This window comes from Photinus pyralis, unplaced genomic scaffold (genome assembly GCF_008802855.1).
Source record: "Photinus pyralis isolate 1611_PpyrPB1 unplaced genomic scaffold, Ppyr1.3 Ppyr1.4_LG5, whole genome shotgun sequence".
NCBI lineage: Eukaryota > Metazoa > Arthropoda > Insecta > Coleoptera > Lampyridae > Photinus > Photinus pyralis.
In genome coordinates, this window is record NW_022170596.1 from 16,826,887 (window position 1) to 16,854,014 (window position 27,128).

The window sequence follows — 27,128 nt, forward strand, 5'->3', positions numbered from 1 at the left end:
ATTCGATCGATAATCCTACTTACGAAGATTCTTCCCATTAGTTTTCTGGGGTGTTATACTTTATTTAATTGTTGTTTCACCAACTTTGCAGCCACTGAGCTTTTCAATATTTGGGGCGTGGTCGGTCCAATCTAAAATTATTGAGGAACCCTGCAAAGGCTGTGATGAAGGTACTGACTGTGACTGTGGCGTGCCATCACTCTCTTCCTGCCGTTCCATCAATGCCACGTATGAATCCACATTGGGCGAAGGTTAACATATTGGGGCAGTGTATTTTAGAATCGTAAAAACTGAAAAAAATCGATCTTACTAGACTTTCGGAATCTGCTGCAGTGTCACTGTAACAAAGTGCTTCTAGTCCCTTCATCCTTTTTCCCAGTTCCGTACAGTACAACAGCAGCTGTGGGAAATGTGGAGGGAGGGACAAACGGATCACCGCCAGTTCCACCGGTCTGCTGTTTGTCTCGAGCATGGTTTTATGCAGAAGCCTTCTTCACATTGTTCCACTTTTCTTTCAAAATTTTGACCCATTTTAGAACTCACGATTTTACTGGCATTAAATTCAACTGCCAATTTTTTCCACTCTTCAGCCGTTTGTTTATTTGCTAACAACACCGGACTTTTTTGTTCTCTACCAAATGCTTATTGTACGTATTCGTTCACCAGGGTAACCAGTAAATCACTCTCAACAAATTTTCAGATCTTTGCTGTTGTTTTTCCATCGTCCCTAGACGCCAAAATACACCAAAATAATCGCGGGCGGCGATCGCGAACACGTTTGTTTTGAGGTTGACCACTGAAATTATAGTTAACCAGATAGAAAGGCGGGTTATTTTTAACCTTGGTTACTAATAACCTGGCACCGAGAAACAGATAAACAGCTAAAGTTTTGGTTAAACCAAAAAAATTGGTTCAACTAAAAAAACGGGCATAAATTAGGAGTTTCATGTTTTTAAGTTTGAAACTGGGCTCATGTGCCTTGTTTGTAACTTTCATCCCCCAACTTTTACAATTGCGAATATCATGAAAACTTTAAACTTTAAAATTAGTTTAAATATGTCAGCTTAAAATTACTTCTTGTGCGTTAAATTTGAAGGTGAACAATTTCAAGTTGAAATTTAAAGCTCTCCGAAGTCTTCTAATTTAAAATATTGTTCCAGATTCATGGCTTAAAACGCTTCTTGTTCACCATTCAACCTCCCACCCAAGTTGTGTTACTATTCACACAGTAGCAGCGGCAACAACAGAAGAAGCCTGCAAAAAGAAGCACAATAAGCATGATCGACTTCTATCAGGAGGACTAATATACAACATACAACAATTATATTTTCAAGGACTTGGATTTTGAAACTTTGGAGGCCATGGGCGCAATTTAATGAAGTTTTTAAGTGTATGTCGGGGAATAAAAATGCCTTAATTTTCATTATTACTTTATGTTAGGAAATTTTAGTTTCCATGACAGTGTCGGTAACTTTTCCTGGCTACTTTTCCAGCCTTCTAGAGACACTAGAAAAGAAATCTACCTCCACGTGAAACAAACGTCATACGATTGATTAGTAGGTAGTTCTCAACTCAAGAAGACTCTAGAAGTCTCAATTTCAACAAACTCCTAATTATACAGGGTGTAGCATCTAAGATCCCTCGGATCATAATCCCTTTGCCATAACAGGTAGGTACTGAAAAAACTCTTGAGAAAAATTCTACACAATCACCGTCGCCATGTTTCTAAAATATTTTTGATAACCAGAGACTTGCTAGCGCGTTCCAGTGGCGTATCAAACTTGCGTTTTTTTAATAGAACACCCCGTATTTTATTGCAGATTTGGAAAGTACCTACTGGGAAAGTACATATTTTTTATGTCACTTTTAGATTTCGCTATTATAACCTTTTTTCCTTAAAATTTGATAGTTTTTCGACTTTTTTTACAGAAACCAAGTCGCGCAAGATTTAAATTGAGATATAGGCCACCTCTTCCACTGTCACATATTTTTGTTATGTTTTTATCGAAAAAATAAAATCTTTGATTTACCCCCGCCAAATGTCATATTTTTTGAAAATTTTAAAGGGTATCCCCCTAAACAAATTATACTTCTGTTTAACCGCAACTACAACATTTCCACTGATACAAACAGAAGCACATCTTCCATAAGAAAATTTCAGAGAAAAAACGTTGGAACGCCAATTTGCAGAAAAACGTTACCTATTTTTCGAACCCCAGTTTGCCATTTTTTTTAAATTAAAAAAAATATGTTTAACATGTTTACAGAAAAAGTGTTGGGTAGTATCTCCAAAATATGCAAATGACACACGAACAAAAAGGAGTTAGCGAATCTATCAACTTAAAATAAGTGTTCGAAATGACTACCTTCCAGTTGGTGGTATAACCGCAATCTGGGCTCGCAGGCCCTAGACAGAAGAAATGAAGGAGAGTGAGGCCTGGTCATCTGGTTATCTTGGCGGCCCCTTTCCCCCCCCCCCCTCCCCCCTTCCTCCCGACATGAGAAATAGAGACCGTGATTCGAACTCTAAGAAACTTTTGAGAGCCCATAGTCGACTACCCCTCAAAGGCGCGTCTTCCAAAAGGCGATTCCGACGACACCAATTTGACAACAATTGGACCAAAACTATAGAAGAAGATAGGAAAAATGTCCAGGTTAATATATCACGCTCGGGGATGACGCCCAGATATCGCCGACCCCACATCATGTAGCCCAATCGCTAAAGTTGTTAATTATACAGCGCCGGTATAGGTACATGTACACTCTTCGTCTTTATACAAACGTTCTTCTACGTGCCCGCATTTGCTGCCAGTCAGCCAGCCCGCCAGCCAACCGACCAAAGTGAGATTAAAAGCTATATTTTACAAATAAATTTTCAAAAATACGCAAAGACAATGACAGACTGCCCACACTTTACGGTTAATTGTGACAATTGAACATCTTTTTTTTCATCAAGGCAGACTTGGGTTCGGAAAAGAACGTTTTTTTTAACAAATTGGCGTTTCGACTTCTTCTTTCTCTAAAATTTTCTTATGGAAGGTTGCTTTTGTTTGTATCAGTGCAAATGTTGTAGTTTCTCAAAAAGTTACGAGTACAACATGTTACATAAAAAAATAAGTATTTTTCAAGTACAAATCTGCAAAAAAATAGAGGGTGTTCCATAAAAAACGCAACTTTGATACGCCACTGAAATACAGCATCCCCTGGCAAACAAAAATATTTTTTGAAACATATGGCGACGATAATTGTGTACAAATATATTTCTCTAAGGCCTTTTTCGATATCTTTTAAGGTAAAGGAATTATGATCCGAGTGGTCTTAGATGCTACACCCTGTATAACTGTGAAAAATTAAAGCGTTCGATTTCACTCATCGTATAATCTAACAAATTATTATAATTCATGTATATTTTACGCTAAATAAAAACAAACGAATAAATCAATCAATCAATCAACCTTTGTTAAAACTATAAGTAATGGTAAACATGAAATTTCCGGCCCTTAATTTGATCTCAAAGCCTTAACTTTGAACTTGAACCGCAAAGCGTTAATCCAAATGAAACTGATCAAATTAAATTTATGTGTACAGATTCGAATTTCGGTTCAGAAACTTGAAATTTGAACTTTGAAACTTTAACCCTCGAATTTTTGAGCTAAAATTAGAAACACAGGCAACTCAAGAACCTAAATTTTCAGCTTATTTTACAGGTTTTCAAATTAAGCTCTTGAAATCAATAGTTTAAATTCAAATTCTCAATTCAATACAAAAGCCTCAATTTTTAATGAACTTAAGAGTTTGAATTGCCAAATATTGGGTTCAATTTTATAATTCAGTTCGAAACTATTCGCATATAAGTTAGTTTTGATGTCATGAGTTTGCATTTAACAAAATGTTGCTAAGTAATCTTCTCCCAAAGTTCCTAGTGCAAAAGTCGAATAATGGAATTTTGAGTTAAGAACTTAAACTTAAACAGTTCCTTCTCCAATTTCCCCAGAAAGTTCTAGTTTGAGCCCACTAATTGGCATTTAAATTTTGATTTTTGCGAGTTCGAATTTGAAAAAAATTAGCTTACTAACTGCCGATTAGTGAGTTTAATTTAGTAGGTTACACTGTCAATACCATTCAATTACTTGTCGAAATTTAAGCCTTCCATCCGAATTGCTCCGAATTTCAGGTTCTTAATGTTCTAATGTTCTAAATGCATGTCCGATGTTCAAGCACTTAATCCGAACAAAAGGACCTAGTTTTGATTATGAGTCATATCAATTGAGAGATTTTTATTATGATCGTGTTCCAAATTATTGAAACTAAAACTTTCACATCGAAATTGAAGACTGAGAACCTTTCTTGAAATAATGCGTTGTGCAGTCTCCGCCTCCCAAATAATAAAATTCTGCAATACATCAGAAGTTTAAAGGGAAATACTAAGAAACGGGAAAAGCTCTGGTTCTTTCGTTACACACATTATGCAGCACGCCAACTTCCCTTTTAGTTCATCATATATTTAGACCCATAACTACAGATTCAATTTCTTTAATTTTTAGCTAGCGACGAATATCAAGCTTTGTCCTGCTGATTCTTCTATGTTATGTGACCACATGCCTTGCTTCAAATTGAAGATCATTAAGACCATCCGTTCGAGATATATGGGTTTAATCAATTTTGTTACTTTCTGCTACCCTAGTCCTGTTTGTGATTGCATCATCCGACCTCATACTGCTTCATGTACCAGGTCAACCACACCATCTGTTATTCTGTTCAAATATGAAGCAGGACGATTAAGATACACAACAGCACAAGGTTTGGAAGACGGTGCTGCTCAGAAGAAAGCCAACAAAGGGACGAAAAGACCAGTAAGATAGGATTTGGAAATATTTCTTCAACACATCACATGAAGAATCTTGTTAACTAGGCATTTTTTGAAATAAATTTTGATTAACCGAGATAAAAAATATAGCCGGCATTGGCGAGCAATTTAAAGGTCGTTAACTCTCACGCCCCGTACGAAAATGCAGGTAAGTTGTAACCCTAAACATCGCAATCTGTCACAATTTAAAAGTTCCACCCTATAAAAATTAAACCGTGAAATCGTAAAGTTATTGAAGCGGCAATAATAAGTAAATTCCACCTGATATTTGAGTTGCCTTAAGTAGTTTGACAATGTTTAGGTACACGCCGCTGATAAATGGGCTTTGGCGTTATAAACGCAAGTAGGGGGTCAGGTGGTAAAGAACTCACCTGAAGATTCGTGGCCAAAGTGGTTGCTGAAAGCCGACCATGAAGAATCACTTTACCTGCGCTTTTATTAAAACATCGCTCAACGACATCGGCACAAAGCTAATGTGCTTGTATTTTGACTTACTAAAAAGTGCGGTCGACCATAGAAAATGCGAAATTCTTACGAATTTTCGGAGCACGGCGTATACCAAAGGCTCGTGTGGTTTTATTGTTGTAGGTAAGCTACATAAATTTAAGCAGCAGAAGTCCAGATGCTGACGTATGTCAACCGAAGCTTAAAATTGGTTGTCAATCATTTTTTTGTAATCATAACTGAAAGCAAAAACGTTATTATAAATAGTCGGCGCATTGATAAATGATTATGCGAATTATGAACAAGAACAATTCATGTTTTTCCTTCACACTTTCATTGTCTTAATATTCTGCTCACTTTTGAATCAAGCGGTTAGCTTACAGCAGACACGAAAATGTAGAACAAACAAGACTTGTGGTTCTTACTTGTACCACTCAGTAACACGTCATGGTAGCTAGTTCTTGTACGATGTTGGTAAAACATTACTCGGACGTGATTGAGCTTGGCAAATTTAAACCAAAAACCTAGCGATTGCGATCGTTTTCTTTTGCTTGTAATAAGTTGGGGTTTGTGTTCTGCACGCTCGTTGCAGTCACCGCGCGTTTCCTACTTTAATTGATTGCCTCAATTAATGTTTCCCAAATTTTGTTAATTGTTGACAAATCTGTAAATGGCATTCTTAAAATATTTTCGCGCAATTGCGATGATGAATTGACATCTAAGTGGTCGAATTAGGGTACATTATTTCGCCATTGAAATTCCGGAAGGTAATGGACACCGGTTGAATGGCGATCAGGCACGAATTAAAAGATGATTAACTAATTAAAGGTCAAATCCTTAAAATAATTCGTAATTTAGATCGAGTCTTCAAAGGCTTCGGAATACTCACCGAAGATACGTAGCCATCCTCCAGACATCGTGGTGTCCCCTCCACGTGTATGTAGGTTAACGCGGTAAGCCTCTACAACAGGTACAGTTATTCTTCGGCGGGGAAATCAGGGGGTCTCTGGGAGCTGGTAGGGCTTCTGCAGTGTCCAGTAGTGTATCCTCTGTCATTGTCATCACATTGGTACTGGAAAAAATTGCAAGATCGATCTTTTTTGGGTCAACCTACTCCGGTACCGAGCTCGCGAATTTCGTCTTTGCCGCGTAAACTGTGCGTTTCTATTGTGTGTTTTGTGTCCAGAGTTTTTAAAAATTGTGTCGGCGCTCCAGAGGACAGAAATCGCGGCGCTCTACATTACGCTTCTTGTAGAGCCGATAACAATGACATGAAAACATACTTATAGGAAGTTAAATTGTGATAGTCCGTGATTATACCCCAATTTTGTCGACTATGCTGCTTACGGCCAAAAGTTCTTTGCACAGACCGAAGCGGTGATGCGGATGATTTTTCTCAGTGTGGATTTTTCAGTGTCGCCTCCTAATTTTTTGAAGCAAAGTAGAACGGACATATAGTGCTAATTATCGGATATACAACAGTGACCCACATCATTTTTTTATATTGGACAAACCGAATCTGTGAGTATCTTTTCTGAGTTTGTAATTCTTGCTTAGGTACCACCTTGGCAATATCCAAGGACGCCAGAGGCTGAGAAGTGTAAACATTTCTCCGATAGCGAAAGAGTGATAATTGCATTGAGATAAAGTAACGTAGCCATTAACATTGAGGGATCCGAATTAAGAATTTATTGTGCAAGAATGAATCATTGAATTAGCCAAATAGGAATATGTAAACATTCATTCATAAGCTTCGTGTTTATATTTATGCGATTTTATGTAGGTAAGTCAACGTACTCTCTACTCTCTAGGTAGAAGTAAACTTTGATCCTATGTACCTAATAAATAATTACACTAACAAATACAGATATTTGGCCTATTTCTGCTTGATTATACACGATACCAGCTATAGCCATCCACTTTAAAACAATGAAAATTTTACATTCGGGGACCTATATTTTAAGCAAAACCTTTAAATGGTACCATTTGTCTGGTATTTTAATTGAATAATTAAGGAAAATTAGGGTACGTGTGAAGGAAGACGGTATCCCGCCATATATATTTTTTTCCGTAATGCGCTTCATCATTAAATGAAGCAGTTCTGTTGAAGAATTATGCGTTAGTAGTAGACGCAGAGAAGCTACCGATATCTTCAGGCACTAATTAGAAGCACCAACGCTCACCAATTGGCACTCCTTGTAAACGATCTTAAAATTGCTTGCCGACATCAATATTTTATGTTGTTTGTGATAAAGACATCCGCTTTCTTATTTTAAACTTACGTCGTAGACCATTACGAACACGCGCTTTGCACAGAAATTGTGAATATTATCGCGTCTTTGAGTATTTTCATAAATCCTCTGCATGTTTTATAAAGTAGAAGAATTTGGGATGTGTTATATTTAGAGGGTTGTTTTGCAAATATTCAGTTCCAAAAAAACAAAAAGAAAAAGAAACCATTTTTGTTCATTTGACTAACGACCTCCAACCAAGACCGCTTGAAACTTTTTTGAAAATCCATCATGCGTACGGATAAAACAAAAAATTCTCCCTGGTGGATAATGACGACTGCAATCCCGAAAACTCTGTGGTCGAAAAACCACGAAACTTTACCCTCATGTTAAGTGTTCGCCTTATATCACTAATGGCCGTTTGCACCGACAAATTTAAGCGGAGCTTAGCTTAAGCGTAGCTTAAAATCCAATATTATGGATAATCCAACGATTATTGAGACAATGGTTGCCATGGATTTTAAGCTATGCTTAAGCTAAGCTCCGCTTAAATTTGTCGGTGCAAACGGCCATAAACCATATAATTTTTGATATAAATTAATTCTAAATCCAATATTCAAAAAGATTAATTTGTGGCAATTTAAGGCCAACGGCCCTTCGATATTAATTGGTTTCGGTGGTACAACTCTTCAAACTGTAGTGTTTTGCAAAAGGTGAAAATATTCTTTAGGGTCGTGTCTCTTGACTGTATATCCGTAATACCAATCTTCAGAAAGTGAACTTGATTAACTTCAATTGAGGCGCTTCATTAATTGGACAAATGAGAACGATGCGAAAAATAGAATTTGCCCTTTTGGAGGAATCTGATTCACTCGAGTTAGGATCACGGGTAGGGAAAAAAGGGCCTTCTCTGGTTCTCCGTGCACCCAGTCCTGTTGCTAAGGGCAGTATTCAATTGGACATTTCTTTGTATACGTATAATTGATATTGCAAATAAAGCAGCATTTTTTTGGGAAACGCAGTGTGTTGTATAATGAGGCAGGTAACCGTTCAAAAGAATTGTTTCTCTGGTGGTACAGCAAATCGTGATGTAATTTCAATAATTTTACCCCATATAGAGTATGGAATACATTCATTTAAGGGGATATGTGAAAAACGGCACTGCCGATCATAAACCCATTGAGCACGTTTCATAGTATGTATGTGTTCAGTAAATATATTATTATTATTATTATCATTTTAGCGTTAATTTGTAGTATTGAGAAAAAAATTAAACGAAATCGATTTTTGTTCTTAATTGGGGAATTAATAATACGATTAACCCCTATAGCACGCCCTCTGAATTATAAGTCCCCCCTCGACTTTAAATTAAAGGGCAGGTCATGTGGCACCTTGTTTTAAATAGGTTTTAATTATCTGTTTAACAATATACCGCTTTTTTCTTAAATTTGGAGCAGTCATAAATGACAAAATTAATTTTGAAGAACTAAAATTTTGATAATGCCTATAGAGCCAGAATGAAAAAAATAATGTCACATTTATTATTCAGTATTTTCAATTGTAAAATGCACGAAATAATAAAATACTTCATTTTACATAGCATTTTGTGATGAGGACTAAATTTTACACATCTCATTTCTGATTGCATCATATTAAAAAACCTGTAACACAGAATTAAAATCCCTCCCAAACAAAGTGCCACACTACCCCTCGCACTACCCCTTTATAATTAAATTTTTTAAGAGGGTGCTTATAATTCAAAGAGGAGATTAGGTATATTTGTGTACTGTAAATTATCAAATTATGAATAAAAATTGATCTGTTTCAGTTTTTCCCAATAGTGAATAAATATCGCTTCAAATGGCTTTACTCCATACATATGAACATCTCTGAATTATGTTCTCCGTCTCCGTTATCGAAAACAAACAACATGAACCGAGGCATGAACACTCCATTCTCAAAGCGAGTGTACCTTGTCGTTGTAGCATGAAAGGGACAGAAATTCTTTCTACCAAATCACATGCACTTTTTTTGTGAAACTTTTAGTACCACAAACAGAATCACTACGTTTTGAGATACAGGGTGAAAAAGGAAAGTTTGACTTTTTGGGATGTTATCATATCTTACTACCTATGTAACATAGAAAAAGGTAAAAACTGCTTATTTTAGATATTTGTACGTAAAATCCAGTGGCGTAGTCAAAAAAAGTTTTTGCCCATCGTTTTTGAGATTTGACCCAAATTTGGTATTTTTTAAATGCCACGAACTAAAAACAAAAACTTTATTTTGTATGGTTTTTAAATACTGGGCCATTGATTCATGGAGATTTTGTTTTGTTTATTGTATCCATGGTAACTAAGGCAGTCGATAGCAATCAATAAAAATGATTGACAGTAGAAACATGTGACTTCAGACATTTGAAAAATATGGCATAAAATATAATTATATAAAAAAATATATAAATCAATAAAAATGATTGACAGTACGTGTCTTCAAAAATTTGAAAAATATGACATAAAATACAATTATATAAAAAAAAATATATGTTGTTATACTATAATGTAATCAAGAAAAAAAATTGACGTTAATACAGGGGGCTGCATTTAAAAAATACTTTGATTGAAATCGCAGAAACAATGGCTCAAACAATTTTTTGACTACGCCACTGACGTAAAAATATCTAAGTAGGCAGTTTTTACCTTTTTTCCCAAAAAGTCAAACGTATCGTTTCCACCCTGTATCTCAGAAACAAATGTAGCTAGATTGATTCTGTCTGTCTCTAAAATACTTGCTGGATACTGCTCAGCCCATGTGAACCTAATAAAATATCACTCTTATTTTGTATGGTTTTTAAATACTGGGCCGTTGATTCGTGGAGATTTTGTTTTGTTTATTGTATCCATGGTAACTAAGGCAGTCGATAGCAATCAATAAAAATGATTGACAGTAGAAACATGTGACCAAAAATTTGAAAAATATGACATAATATAATATATAATTGTATAAAATAATAAATGTTGATACTGCAATGTAATCAAGAACAAATTGATGTTAATACAGAGTGCTGTATTTAAAAAATACTTTGATTCAAATCGCAGAAACAATGGCTCAAACAATTTTTTGACTACGCCACTGACGCAAAAATATCTAAATAGGCAGTTTTTACCTTTTTACTCTCTTACATTTGTAGATATGATAACATCCCAAAAAGTCAAACGTATCGTTTCCACCCTATATCTCAGAAACAAATGTAGCTAGATTGATTCTGTTTGTGGTACAATAAAATACTTGCTGGGTACTGCTCAGCCCATTTGAACCTAAGAAAATTTCACTGTTATTTCGCATTTTGACTCGTTTTCCAATATTTGTTCCAAACACTTGAAACTCATACTGTGACAGGCCAAGACTGAAAGACAGAAGTTTAAGCTTCAATTTTGTAAACATCTCATGCAATTTTTTCTGTTGATCAGTGATTATGAAAACTCTGAGATATAGACCTGCAGCTATGATACTAATCTTTATTGGAGGAGGTTGTGTAATTCTCATTCAGGTGTTTTTTCTGCGCCATTCGATCAGTTCCCAATGAAAATAACTACTCCTTATACACACAGGGAAAATGTGTACCCTCCCAAAACTCGACAAAAATGCAAAACCCGGTCAATTTTTTATCTAGAGGAGGGCCAATTTTTACAGAAAAATATTTCTTGCAACTTTAACCCTGTACTGGCGGTTGCAAACCACAAATTTTTAAATGGGAAGAGGAGTCAAATGATCTGTAATTTGGAAGGATTTTCAGAACCGCTTTTATTTTTTTCTAAATCAAGTGATTAGTTTCCGCGAAGTCGCGCTTTAAAGATTCAAAAAAAAGCTTGAAATGAACTTCGGCGATAATTGGAGGAATTTTTCGAAAGAAATTCCCTGGTTTTGTCCGTCCGTCTGTCGAAGGAAAAGGGACAGCGACGTCAAATCCTCAAAGTTCAATATGAGCCGGATTAAATGTCACGTTTGAAAGGCTAGCCTAGTGCCAAAAAATTCCCCTACTGAAATCGTATGCGATTCTTCGTATCTGCTTGTCGTGGTTCTACAAATTTTACATTGAAAAACTGTTGTATTTTGTGACCATTTGTGAACACGTTGTCACTCCCACAAGACCTTTCTGAGCAAGAGGGTTTGTACCAGAATGTCGGCAAAATTGGGGTGATTAGTTTCACTTTCGCACAGTCGCACCTAAATACTACCACACCAAATGGCCAATTATTACATCTTAATAAAACCTTATCATTTGATCTATCTCAAAGATATTGGTAAACGGACAATTGGAGATATTGAGCCTTCCCTTGGCTCATTGGACGCTGTTTAAAGTACAAACCAAAAATTTTAGTATTACACCTCCCGGACTCACTCACTCACCTTATTAACTAAAATTTTTTACACAAACTCAGATCTGTTTAAAATTGAGAGTCCTATAATGGTGGTGCCTACCACTAACCTCAGAAATGATTCTAAAGATCCCTTTGGTTGGGCTTGTTATAAATTCATAATACCTTTTTTTTGGTGCGAGAGTCCATTAAATGAAGTAACGAGGCAAATGTGCCAGCGAATAAATTCTAAAACAATTACCACCAACGATGATTATCTGGAATTGGAAATGCAACTGTAATTTTGTTGATGTAGGTACGTGCACTGTTCCTCTTGCGTAATCCCAGATGTTTTTTCGTAGTGGTAACCAACATTAATTTGACTTTATTGTTGTCAAGAGCAGAATGTATTAACGCTAACATTTACGGTTTCGACTAGATGGTGGTTTAAGATTATAAAACTAAAGGTGTCGACTTCGCCTTGAATAACGCCCACGTACACGTACACAAAATGTCGCGATTTTGCAGGTTCAAATTATCACAATTTTGACACTTAGGAGTAGGTTAGTGGACGCTGGATTTGCATTCCTTTTAAAAAAATGTATCTTACCCACTCCACGTGGGTTTTGTCAGCGTATCCCAGTCGAACCCTTCCATTAAACTAATTGAAAAGCTCTTTGCACGAACAGAGGATATAAGCTACCGCATTATACGAAAGCTCAAAGTGGCCTCTGAGCAAATCTTTAAGATGGACGCACAGACAGACAAGCGCAATAAAATGAATGAGTAAATATGGTCACTCGCTTCGTTGGGACTTGCGATTCGGAGGGTTAACTAATTATGCTGTTACTTGCCGCATATACACTTTGTCCAAGATAAAGATCTCCAAAACTATAGGAGATACGACGATGGTCAAAACTGCGCAATTAAAGGGTTACTTTTGAAGATATGGCAGAATCACTGAAATATTTGCCGAAAAATGTCATTTTCGAACAAAACCTTAGTGATTTTTTTCCAACTTCCCTACGATGCTAAAAAAATTGTATATGACTCATAAAACATAACTTATTTTATGGCACCATCATACATCGCACATACACTATCATGTGGCAACATTGTGCAACCTCGATGCTTTCATCAGCAAAAAAAGGCGAATTTACCGAATTTTACATAAAAATACCACAAATATATTAAAGGTAAATATTTGCGTCAAACAGACAAGGGATCTCGCGCCCCCCTTAATAGCGCCTCGTACCCCTCTAGGGGGCGTGCCCCCAGTTTGGGAAACACTGCAATCTAACTGGTTATAAACACCTATTAATATATAAATGTGCGATTCTTCGAATCCTGGAACGGACGCGAAAGTTGAATTCCCGCTTGCGTTAGCTGTATGTTTATGCATAAAATAATACTGTAGCGAATATTCCAGAAATCTCGATCGACTAATTTTTCATGGCGCCTCGAAGTCCTTCGGGATTTCTGGAATATTCATTACACTGCCCTCCTCTTAAAACTGTTGCGTCTCGCAACACGGACTTCGGTTGTAGCGGAGACACAGTCCTAGGCAACTCTTGACTGTTGGCACGCGTTCTAATCCCGTTGCCCTTTTTAACTTGGTCGGGAGTCAGAAGAACATGCGTTAGTTGTTTAGCATTTACTAGCACCTTGCCAATCAAAATTCCTCGACCCAGATTGGTATAATTGGGTTCCATCCCGCAGTTTTCTTCATGGTCTACTCGAAGTAGTACATTCTTCAGGTCTATCGTAAATCCGAATTTTCTTACCCATTCCCAAAAACACCTCATCGACTATCTCTGTTACCAACACTTCTCGCGGCCCTTTCATGAATCCAATACCAATATCGACCGTCAGCTCTCCCAGCACAAGAGCTTGATAACCAGTCAGGTCTTACGATGGCCTCTGTTGCACCCGTTTCTAACAATATTTCGTTTTTCCAAATACAGTGCCATCTATGTACCTATAAACTTTTTGATTGATGCTTAAGTGGCCAATTAGTGAAACTTTATGCTCGTAGTAACCAGAGCAACTAGTCTATCGGGATTTCAGCTGGAGGTGAAGATAGCGCGCACTAAAATGAACAAATAAGTAAGCCAACAAAATTGGGTGGCAGAGGGAATAGAAACAAACTTTTTCCTAATTTACCAGGGGATGACATATATACAGTAATGGATCGAGGAATATGTTAAATTGACATTTTAAGGTTTGAATGAGTAGACTAAGTGTCTCTTTAACAGTAAGGATAGAGATAAGATAAAGCTTAACGGCAAGGTGATAAATTGAAACAAATTATTATGCATTCCAATGACATTTGTCATTCTTATTAAAAATGGGATGCGGAGGACGAAATAACATGAAGTTCAGAACAGAATATAAGATTATTCCCATGGAAACGACGGGAAAACCTAAGCTTGCTATTTTGAACGTCTAAATTAAATACCCACAGAACTTTTAGAAGTGTTATTCTACGGCCGCTGCTATAAAATAAATTTTTTGTAGTATACACGACGATAAAGGGAAACTAATCGTCTTGGATAATAAATAACCATTAAGTGAACGCGTACCTACGATTACATGACATTATTTAACGTATGTTTTGATTGAATGTAGTATGATTTGAAGTGTTTCGTTTGTCGTAGCAAGAATTGCGATTGTAATTTTTTCCCAACATTTGCCCAAAGAGCGTCAGTTATAAAATTTCATTGACACAAGCTTAACCTACCTATAATTGACACCAGATTTTGTCACACCCCCATTAGGAACCTTTGGAGAAAATGCCTACCAACTCGCAGATGAAATACCCAAAGGACCACGTCGCACACCTCTTCGCTAGGGACACAACACCCAACAAGACCACTTCGCCCAATCGTGCCTAGGGACACATCGCCTACCTCGAGCACTTCGCCCAAGAGATAGTGCCACAAGGCTGAAAATCTGTTCGTTTTAGAACAATTTAATCCGCACATAAGGTGTTCAAGAGCGATCGCTAGTCAGGTCGAAGCCAACAAAGCTGGCAGGGGCTCATTTGAGTCCTAAAAATCACACAAAAGTGACATTCCCGGACGATACAATACAAAACTGACAGTATCTGTGTTCCTTGTAAAGGAAATGTGAGTACAAAAAATACTTCCGAGTAAAAGTGATATGATTTCTGTGGTGCTCTCAAGAAACAGAAACAAAAATGGTTCGATAAAGTTTATCCAGGTCTTTCGCAATCCCAATAAACCTGATGGGTAATTTTTGTTGTAATTTCTGAGTCAATTAAACCGAACAAATGTAATAAATTTAAACAATTGACGAAAACCTTTTGTGTAGAGAAGTGAAATTATGCAATTTAAGTGGTACCGAGTTATTTTAGGGAAACCGAGTTTATATTGGATAGATCAAATGTAAAAGATTTATAAAAAACTGTCGTTCTAAGCGAAAAAGACGCAAGCATTTAATTTTTTTGAGTTTATTTCTGAATAGCTTATTTTGGAGAATTATACCTCTTTAGAAAAATGACGGAAATGTACCCAAAATATCGAACGTTTTAGAAATATTTAGCAAACGTTCGATAGTTCTGAACTCGATTCTGAAAATAGGGGTACGTTACTAGACGTAAAACTGTCGTTCTAAGCGAAAAAGACGCAAGCATTTAATTTTTTTGAGTTTATTTCTGAATAGCTTATTTTGGAGAATTATACCTCTTTAGAAAAATGACGGAAATGTACCCAAAATATCGAACGTTTTAGAAATATTTAGCAAACGTTCGATAGTTCTGAACTCGATTCTGAAAATAGGGGTACGTTACTAGACGTTTTGAAAAATCTTTAGAAATTGCCGGCAATGTGTTTGAAATATCGGAAACGTTTTGGAAATAGTGGTACCTTTGATTTACTAGGGGGCAAATAATTTTGGAAAATCACTGCAAATACGAGCCTGTTAGTTTACAGGCTGGCAGACAAACAGGAAGAATAAGACACGAAATATTACGGTTTACTTCTTCAGCTATAAGATAATTAAACCGAAACCTGAAAGAGGGTTTCTTCTCTTTACGATGCGATGGCCGATTTTTTCAGCTAAAGAATTCATCTACCAAGAAATGAAAATGTAACTAAAACGAATGATGTACCAAATGTTAATGACACAAATGTTTTTGACGCTGTTACAAAATTATAATGTGTCACTCGGAGTATTTCTTCACAGCGTAAAATAACAAAAAGTTTCAACAATGCTCAGTTATATTTCATAGTTGGTAATACAACATCTTCCTAATCTTGATTAATCTCATACTTGACTTCTTCGGCACAAAGACAAGCACAAGTCAAGTATGCGTTGATGGTAAAGTGGGTCAGTGGTCTACTTAACCCCACTTTCAGTAGCTCCGGGTCCCTCCGAACCCCCCCAGTAAGGTGTATTCACCGACTGGTCTTCCGGTTGCTATATTCTTTGCGATTGCAACGAGACAATTCGATGTTTTGATATGAGTTCTCGTCATCGGAGCCTAATTACGTGTAGTTAAATAGCGGAGAAAAGAAAACGGGAAAAACGGTATCGCGCGCTATGATGATGATGTTGCGAATTCACTTTCCATGGAGAGTGTCACAACTTCTCGAGCGGAGAAACTTATCCGACGCGCAGCTGGGGACTTCAGGGGTGCACGCGAGGCCGTTCGAGAAAAAAAGGTTAAAGACCTTTTTCAGCTGGTCATTCACTTTGAATGGGGGTAAATCTCGGACTTTAACCTTTTTTTCGTTTTATTACGCGGAGAGTAGCCGTTAGTTATCGGGGACTTGCATTTTTCGAATTACGGTAGCTCCAATTTGAACAAAACACGTAGGCATGGCGAAGGATAAAACGGTTTTTATTGCGATCCATAAACGTACCCCAATTAAATTGTCAACGGTTTATGACATCTCCCTGGACCTTCTCCTGGATTAAAACGTTTTGGTTCTTGTCAAAAGTTAGCCGACAGTTACAGCTAGGCGCATCGTGACTTTCCTAAAATTAATTTCGTGCATGTACCACAATTACACGGTTTTACTTTTTAAACATTTTTCTATACATATGGTAACCAGAACAAGTCAGGTTGCATTAAACAATTAATGATGTAGTGTAGAAAGTTTTATATTAATTATGGTTTTTGTATAGTTTTGTCGACTTCTGTGAAACTTCTGCTGTACAACTGAGTTTCACGTGATGTAAAATGCACAGGAATCGATTAGAAATATGAAATAAACATTTTAATTGCAACATACCATCGAACACGTACCATGCATGGCGTTACAACATCTTGCCCTGCAATGTCGGAAATTACCAAGGCGTTGCTACTCTTACAAAACCATTGCATTCTAAAATTCAAGATCAATGTCGTCGATTTGTCGTTGACCAGTGTTACCAATATATTTCATTTTCTACCTACTATAAGCGTACTAAAATTTGTAAACTGGTCAACTTTATTGCTTCGATCGTATTTCAATTTTAGGTTGCTAAAACACGAACAATCTGCTTCAAAAGTGCAGCACATGGAGATTGTATAAAGTCCACCAGGCACCAATAATCGAGGGACCCGATACCTTTGAGAAACCCGTCTGAAAATACATCACCTCGTCCATAAATCCATCGCTGCAGTCGCAAAGCTACTCGGGACCTCGAATGCAGCTCTCTTGCATTTTAAAAATGAATTCAAACACTTTCGATGAGTCCCATGGGCAAAAAATAATCAATTTTCTGTGCAGTAGTAATTATTTTAATTTAATTTAATTTTATTTTAATAAAACCCAATCGCTTGTTTGATAATAGAAAACCTATATTTCCGTGATTTTTATTCCTCTACGAATCGAAGGGGTGGAAAATACGCAAAGGTTTTGGGGGAATAGTACTGCACGAACAAAGAGAGAACAAGAACAAAATTTGACCGAGGGAAAACCTATGGTATCGAAACGAGTTTGATATGTGGAGAGTGCTTTTCGCGGTGGAATCGGAGGTGGAATCCACATGTATCCAACATAGGAAATAAACACTTAATTAGGCATCGATGCAAACCAATTACGTTATGAAAAATGCCTCACCTTTAATTATTGCACATTGTCGCCGCTATACGAGTATATTGGTACGACTTCTCAACGAAATGTGTATAAATAACAATTTTACAACGCCTTAGTACAAAATTGGTTCGATAAAGGAAAAATGCGAAATGGTAAGGACGCGAAAGTACAATTTTCTATTTTACCAAAATGTTTTGCTATATTGAAAATAGTGCCACAATTTACCTTTCTCCCTTAATTTTTTTAAAAATCATAATACAAGAAACTTTTTTCAAAGTTGCTTCTCCAAAAAACGTGAATTCGTTTCTGAAAAGCTAATTTTTGTGAATTGGAATTAAATCCTGTCCATTGTTTTTTTAATTTCAGTAATTAACGGTAATTTCGTCAAAATCAAAGTCCAGAAATGTGCGATTCGAAGAGAAGGAACTCATTCTTTGAGTAGACTGTCATGAGGTAGAGGTTTACGAGAACCCTCTTACCGAGTGCGGTCTCCAGCTCAATTTTTAATGAGTTAGAGTACAAAAAGAATGGATTAATAATCGATAATCGGGTTTTAATTTTTATAAAAATAATTGTCGGATAATCAATATCGTTATGTATAAAATTCCTCTATGTGTTTGCGACTGAATTCCGGATGGTTTAGATGCACAATTGGGCCCGATCGGGTTATATGATTCGTTTTTAAACTTTTTTTCGTTGATGTCGCACTCTGTTATTTCGCGTATCGATCGAGCGCGATTATATATTTGGTAATAATAAATAATTCGATTACTAGGTCAATCGACCACAAGCTATTTGAGATCCCAGATTTCTCAAACTCTTTGTACTCTTATGATACATAAGGTTCTTAAGGTCTGCGATACAGTTCCTAATCCAAAAAGTTTACTAGGACGACTAATATTTCTAATACTCTTAATGATGGAATGTTAATGGCTGGTAGACGATGTGTTTTAATAAATAGTAGTATCTGGGATGCAACCTGGTTGTTTTAAAAATCACACTGCATCCCTGCTACTTTGTACTACGTATCTGTTGAGCACTTGCGTCGTATTGTGCCGATGTTACATGTTTAACCTTTTCAAAATTTTCAAAGCACGAGAAATTTCCAGAATTTCTAAAATTACCAAGGTTTTCGAACACAACTGAGCAACCCTACATTAGAATCATGTCTCAAGTTTTGGGATTTGTAAGATTTACAAAATTCCGATTTCTAAAATTAGTCTTAGGAGTTCGATAATTATTAGAAATCCTAAGACTTCTAGAATACTTTAAGGTTCATTGGTTCCTCACACTCTTCAGGTTTGTGGGATTCTAATATTTCCTGAGATTAATAAGATCAATAAATAGTCAAGAAGTTGTTAAGATTCCTAATATTCATAAAGCTCTAAAATTAAAAAGTTCTAAAATTTCCCTCAAGAGTTCAAAAGTTTTCTTAATTAATTCTTAATAATAATCGTTTCGTGACGGTACAGTTAAACTTTTTGCGCCGCCCTTAATATCAGCTTCTTATTGAATGGAATTTTTAGTACAAAGGTATCCATATAAATTGCGAATATAAGCAAACCTGCTTCAGGTTTTTGAAAGTATGGATCGAGATCTTGTTTATGCACAGGAATAAAAAGCCAATTCATCACTGTACTGAACATTAATTGTGCCCATTTACTAATTGAGTTTTTCTGCGGGTAATTGCACAAATCAATTGTCTTTAATTTTTTACTGTATGCCGCTGATAGCAGAGCTTTATTTACGATAAAGGAATGTTTTAACCATCGAGTGAAAAATGTTAACATTCACGAGATGGTTAGTTTCTCTTTATCATAGTCTATAATACAAAACTTTATTTTATAGCAGAATTCTGTTCTGAACTTCATTTTATATCGTGCTCCGCGTCCTATTTTATTATGAATGACAGATGTAATGGGAATGCATAATGATTTGTTTTCCTTTATTTTCCCTTACGGTTAAAGAGACACTTAACCTACTCATTCGAACCTATTAAAATATCAATTTATCGTCTGCTATAAAATAAAGTTCTTTATTTATAACGACGATTTTTATATTCATTGGTTCGCTCACGTTTGGGCGTATCAAGCGTTGCGAGGACCCAGAACAGTTTATTCGCATACATTTTAATCACCAATTGTAAACGGCTCTGCTCTTTGGATCTCTATCCCCACTCGCTGCTTCGCCTAAACATAAAATTGCCAATAACTCGCACTTTGTCACAAGTTATAATTAAACTAAGAACACTTTTTCTGTTACGCAATCGAAATTTAATAAACGCGCCAATTTGTCGACCGAACAATAGAAGTTAAGCTGCGAATACTACCCGATAAAATTTCACGAACTAATTGTTCGTGTTTGTTCTCTTTGCTTATAAAAGCACCCCCCCCCCCCGGCACCTTTCCGTCGCAGCGGTTATTAGAACTGGCAACACGGTCGAACTCGCCTGAGTTTTATTCGAAATGCACGTTGTTGTCGTCCTTATCTCTAGACATACTTTCGTTCACGTTTACTACGAAGCGGTACATATGTAAATGTCCCTATATTGAACGAAACTTCGAAAAAATAATTTTTTAAACTGCAAAGCGGCCTCCCATTACACATGTAGTGTTGATACGTACAAAATTTTAAGTCACAATGATGGGTTTCCATTATTGATTGTGATATGATAAGAGGGAAATAATGCGCCTTGGCGAAGTGGATGTGTGATATTAAGATGGTCCAGATCTAGATTTTTCAACAGCGAATTTCTGAAAATACCTTTAACCTAGGATTTAAGCAGTTTTTCCCCTTCCACGTTTAGAAGCTTCTAAGGATAGAAAAAAATATTCAAACCAAAGGCATGAATTTTTTTAAAGAAATAAATCAGTCAGAAATACCAAGGAAGTTAAATGTAGACAAATAGGGTGGATAGTCCAACAATTGTACTTCAATTCACTACTTTTGGCAAACGTTTGTATGAGAGACAAGAATTCTGTCGACTTTTTACATCCTTTTTTTTTCTTGGGTTGGGCTATTTCACACCTACGCTACCCTTGGATCTATTGTGCGTTCCCCTTACTCCGGGAGATGCAGTTTCTTAAAAAAAATCTGAGGATCCTCTCCGGCTGCAACTCCCTGATCTGCTGAGGTGCTATTGCTCACCCTGGTCTTGTGATCTCTGTATGGAGAGAGCTTCACACTAGCAGATTATGTGTTCCGCTGTCTCTTCCTCCTCGAAGCAGAGGCGACATGTGTTATCCTCAGCTACCCGGATTTTGTTGAGATGATATCTCCTCAGTTACCTCCACAGCTCCAGTCCAATTTGGAGATGTTTGATTCGCACCTTAGCCTCTAGTTTTGATTTAGAATGTAAGGGCGCGTAAAATACTTCAAACGTTGTTGCGAAAACTGCATTCGAGCGTTTTTGTTCTATTGTTTGCAGAAACGGCATCCATTATTCACACAGCTTTCTCAAACCCAAAACTTCAGTCAAAATATGCTCACGTTACCTAATGAGACCCCTCCGTCCCAGTTAATCGTAAGCTTCATATATTTTTGCTAAGATATTTGTTTAAAATACACTCTTTGCTTTATGTGGATCGAAGAGTCCGCGTATCCTTTTAATAATAGTACATGCCCTTTCAAAAATGTAAATTTGGTCCCTACATCTTTAAACATTTCAAACTATACCAAATCGGCGAAGCTGCATAAAGCTTTACACAGAAATGATCTTTGGATCTAGTATATATTGTTATTATTCAAAGAAGAGAGAGTGAATTGGATATCATTACTGACACCCATCCCAAAATCTACGCTATATAATGTAAGAAGAATCAAGTGCTTAGAGAAATTCTCCTAAGTATTGTTTTTCCCTTTGTAGGTATCTTCCTCAAACACGAAAAGATATTCACAATTAAGATTTACATCGGCAGGAGATGTGTCTCGTATGGACCATCTTCCGCCCTTTGAGAGTGCCCTCCTCTGACACTCCGTTCTACAGATATTCGTACTGAAAGTTTTGACACGTGTTTCCCATGTCACTGGGTCACAAGAAAGTACTATCAAATAAACCTTAAAGTAGAAAAGGGGACACGTAGCCAGGGGGTGACCAGGTCCCACCTACAGCATGGTCTGGCCCCATATATACCTACAATAGTGCCTATTGTCTATTTTTCGGTCTTGGCGAGGATAAATAAACCTCCAAGCCCCAAGGATAGCAATGACACAACAAAGGTTGTCAAATTTGTCATTTCTAGACTCTGAAAAAAAAGACCAAAAATTTGCAGAAGGTAATTTGGAGTAAAAACTTAGTTATCAAGACTTTTTTCTTAAGCCCCATCTAGAAAGCCGTTTGCCACCTCTGGCTACGGGCCTGGTAGAAAGTGTTTGGTAAAAGAATGCACTGGAAACTCCAAGCTTTTACGAGGATAATTAAGCATCTCGAAAGTATTAAAAATGGGAACATACTATCGGATAACATCAGAAGCTAGAAATATCATGCAATTGGCAATGACAACTTCTAAAATCCAAACGAACAAGAAGGCCAGGAATAGTTAAAAGGGGGAAAACCTCCAAGAAACGAACGTGAACGGATAAACATGGAAAAAGAAGTGCACTGAATAAATTAAGGACAACGAAATGTGCTTTAACTGCAAGGGCGCGCAGGGGAGGGTAAAAGAAAGCATTCCTTACACACTGATACATGATAGGGCAGTTGACATGTATGAAGTAGCATCCTAATTTACAGTTCAGAAAAAATCTATTATAATTTTATAGCTTACATCAATTGTATGACCAAAGGCATACAACATATGCCAAAATTTTAATGGTTAGCTTCAGCTCAAAAGTATACACTGTGTCCAAGATAAGGATATCTATCATGGGGTCTCTGAAACCATACAAGATACGACGATAGTCATATTAGAGAAGAGATGTGCAATTAAAGAGTTATTATCATGCTTTAAAGAAAACCAGAGAATTCCGATTACTTCCAAAGATATTCGACAAAAATCTAAATTGACCGATTTTGTTTATAGTTTTTTTGTGCTATTTGAACAGATACAAAAAAATAAAAACGCTTTCTCATTGCCACTATTTGAGCTGTACAAGATAGCGTTGAGAGAATTTCAATACAACGTTTCATTTCAGAGAAGCCATCATCAACTTTATTTTTTAAATGGTCCGTCAGAAAAGGACATACTGTATTGAGTAGCATTTTTTTATTACTAATACAACGAGTACGTCACACGTGTCTCTCTCCCTTTCTCTCATAAACTCTCGATCTTTCTCTAGTATTTCTTCCAGTTTCTTCTAAATTCCTGTTGGTGGTAGATTTTGCAAGTGGTACAGATCTCTGGTTGAAGCTGAACCTAGGCAACAAGCAAGGACAGGTTCGAACGACTACATCTTTTAACAAATGTTTTAAGAAGCATCAAATTCCTTTTCTCCATCTAAAGGGCCTTTTCTATGAGCTTATACAAATCTTTATAGGTCACCAGCTGTATATATTGCAAACTGAGGTGCACTGTGCAGCCTCATTTTATTTGCACTTCAATCCATGACATTCCGAGGCAAGGCTCATTCATTTAGAACTTCTGATCCCACTTTTCGTGGTGCTCTCAGAGATTAAAATAAGTTTCATAATTTTAGTTCAGCAACCAACATGTGCAAATGTGTCAAATTTCTGTACTTTCGGCTGTGGTACACTAGTTCTTCAACTGTGCAGTAGAAATTCCATCCAACTGTCCACAGTCAGTTGAAGTAAAACGATTCCCGTGACTACCTCTATACGGAACCCAAGACGAACCCGGACACACACGGAATTGCATCTAAATTAAGGATTATGGTAAAATCATTAATATATAAAAGAATCTCCTGTTCTTGTTTAAATTCTTTGAACCTTTAGAAGTCATTGCCTCCGTGATTAATAAATTCTCGAAAAATCCGACCACTTTCTCCTCGCTTACAACTTTATAATTCAATGGCGTGGTAAGTTCTGCATCAAACTATTGCCTAATAACTAGTAAGTGGAAACTTTTATGTTAGAATGGAAAAAAGGTTAATTTAATGACTCATTTAGTATGTCCGCAACGCCTTATCGATAGGTAATTATATATCTTTGGCAGAAATAAATTTATATGGGCAAATGTAAAGCATGCAAAAAATATTTAAATTCAGAAGTTCCACGAGCTGACCTCCTTCACGTAGAGATACAAAACGTGCTCATGCTTGTAAGTGCACGTGTATTGCTTTTATTATAATCCAAATGCATGAAATGTAATTAAAACGATTAGTGCGATATTATCGCAAGTCAGTAAACCAACATCTCCCTTGTTCTTTAACAATTTACAAAGGTATGCGTTTTTTTGAGAACCAATCGATGAGTGTCCAACTTTCTCGTCTTTTCAAAATAATAAGAAAAGTTACGGATGAAAGCACAGTAAAGCACAAATTGCTTATGGGATGTTTTATTCACGTTCTAATAACTTCCATAATTTATAAAATGCCATTGTAGGGTCCCGTCCATGGGTCGACATTTTTTCCACAACCAAGAACGAATAAGCGTCGTTTGGAAAGGGACCAAACCAATTTGGTAATCGACTGAGCATTGTACCATATTCACTCGCTGACATTAGAAATTTTTTACATTAGCATTGGGTTTAGGATATTTTTTTACCAAATTTGGAGGAAGATGTTTGTGTTTGGTATTACCCAAGAGGTCATGTATTTTGTCACTACTTATTACAAAATTGGTGTCGACATGCGACAACAATTTAGCTCGTTTTAATCAACAGTTCCAACCAAATATTGCCTATTAATGTAGCTCATTCAACTACAACCTCAATTTTCTTTTTGAGGATATAGTCTATTTTGTCCACGTTCTATTTCGAGCTGTATCTACAGGTTTGCTTACATGAAGTTCCGCAGTATACGGATTGGTGGCTTATGCTGATTGGCAAAGATGATCAGGGGAGTTCCACGAACGAACCAAAACAAGGGAACGTATTGATTTTTTCATTTTACCTCTAGTGGTACAAAACGTGACCCCAGTGATAAGGCAAAATCACAAAGTCGCCTGAAGTGACTGAATTCATTTCATTTTTTGTTCAAATTCATTTCATTTGAAAATGTACACGAATAAAAGCTTAATAAATTACGTCACTTTCAAAGAAATAAGAGCATCTTGAAGAGAATTTGATATTAACTTAACTCGTAGGTCGCAGGAATTTGAAAACCTGATAAGAACTTGAACGAAACCTGAGAAACAGCCAAACGAGCCAATTCAGAATAACCTCAAAAGAACTTGACAGAAAATTGAATGAAGTTCGAAAGGAACGTGAAAAGAACTTGCGAAAAACTTTAGAGGAGCTTCAAGAAGACGAAAGGGGAACTTTGATCAAAGCCGGAGTTGATTTTATCATAAGGAGAAGTGAAGGAAGGACCGAGAAAGTATTTTGAGGAGCAGTTGAGAAGAATTTGGTGAGAACTTCAGGAAAGTTTGATAGGAACTTGAGAGATTTAAAAAATGGGCGTATGAAGGGAATTTGAGAACCTGATAATTGCTAGAGGACAACTTGGAAAAATTGCCGCATTGTAGACACTATAACTGATATAGAAATTAACGATTTACTCTTACTAGGTATAGAAACTAACATTGATAGAAGAAGAATGCTTTCAAAACTTCGCAAAAAACACTTCTTTTTAGCGTACTTTTCAAGAAACATACTGCTCGTTCTTGCGTGAATTACGTCCACCCGAAAGTGTGAGATTTTGGCGCTCAGATCCTCGTTCTTTGGTTTGGGCGAATGAAAGCAGTCAATTTAATCGAAAAATTTCACGTCTGCACAGGTGCATTTCAGCATTATTATTTGTTAAGATAATAAAAAGGTATATAAACAAATGTAGCACTCGGGCTCCCAGATATGTCTATAGTTTGATATTGCATATGGATAAATCTATGCTCATTTTGAATTTCATGCAGTTCGGTTCATAACTAACGAAGATGTCAAAAGGGACTTCCATATTTTTTGGCCTACCGTGCTAACGGACAGACAGATATCGCAAAATTATAAATTCACTAGGAGCTCGTTAATAATGAAATATGCTAGTCATTTGATTAAGAAGGGCTGCGTAAGATTTTTTTAAATTTCAACTATAAATTCACCACCCGCTATTCGCCTCCCAGAAATATAATTCCATAAAAGTGCCCGTCCATATTCGTCACCTAAATATTCTCCCCAGAATATTCGCTTCCAAGAAGAGGATGAAGAGGAAATTCGCTCACAATTCGGACCCAAATGAAATATCGGTTCCGATTCTGTTTATATTTAAGCGAAAATATTTATAACGGTTCCGGTCCGGTTTCGGTTCTAAAAAGAAATACCGGTTCGGTTCTGCGCATTTTTTTCGTTCCATAACGGTTATTTTCGGTTCTAGTTTTTCAGAAAGTATGGCATTCAAAAAATTAATTATAACAACGTGATTTAATATTCATTATTAGGTGTGAAGAAAATGTCATGAATACCAAAACGTGACGTATCGTCAGTGTAGCTAATTTATAACGACAAGGGGAATAAAGGAGGAAGAGCGAAATATGTATTTACACTTAATTTATTACTAAAAAACAGAATATTTTTTAAAACCTCGCCCATCCTTTTTTATTTTTCTAAGTAGTGGCTAAATTACCGGCACCGCCACCCGTAATGCCTTCAATTTCGACACCTTATTAAAAATTTATAATCTACCGATGGCAATAGAGTAATATTTTATCAATCTTCAGGACGTGGTTGCCGGCGCGTCCTTCAACTTCCAATAACCTGTTAAGAACCGTAAAACCGAAAAGAACCGAAAAAAGTAATATGGATTCCGGTTCTCAATACGTTTCCATTTCTAAAGGAATAACGGTTTTGCTTCAAAGGCATTTATCCTCAAGGAAGCTTGCACTTGACTTGACAAACTTGGCATCGAGTTTTCTTAAAGATACCATTCTGAATTTATATGGGAGTATTGATCCACACTGATATTAATTAGTGAGGGGATATTCCAGTTGAGTTTCTAAGGACGAATATTCCATGAATGGTGGATAATTTACCTCGTGGTGTGTTTAGTGAAAGGTGAATAAATAAAAATTTAAAGAAATACCTACAAATGATAAAGTTGACATTGCGCAGTTTGCGTATGCGCACATCTGATTTTT

At 36.5% G+C, this 27,128-nt stretch overlaps 1 protein-coding gene across 1 annotated transcript in view; it reads left to right on the forward strand.

Annotated features, from left to right (window-relative positions):
• The first annotated feature begins 6,353 nt into the window (after positions 1 to 6,353).
• Positions 6,354 to 27,128, forward strand: part of LOC116170160 (ichor) — a 39,950-nt gene continuing 19,175 nt past the window's right edge. Inside the window, exon 1 of the mRNA XM_031486378.1 lies at positions 6,354 to 6,832. The gene's annotated coding sequence lies outside the window, so the exon portion shown is untranslated. The remainder of the gene's footprint in view (positions 6,833 to 27,128) is intronic.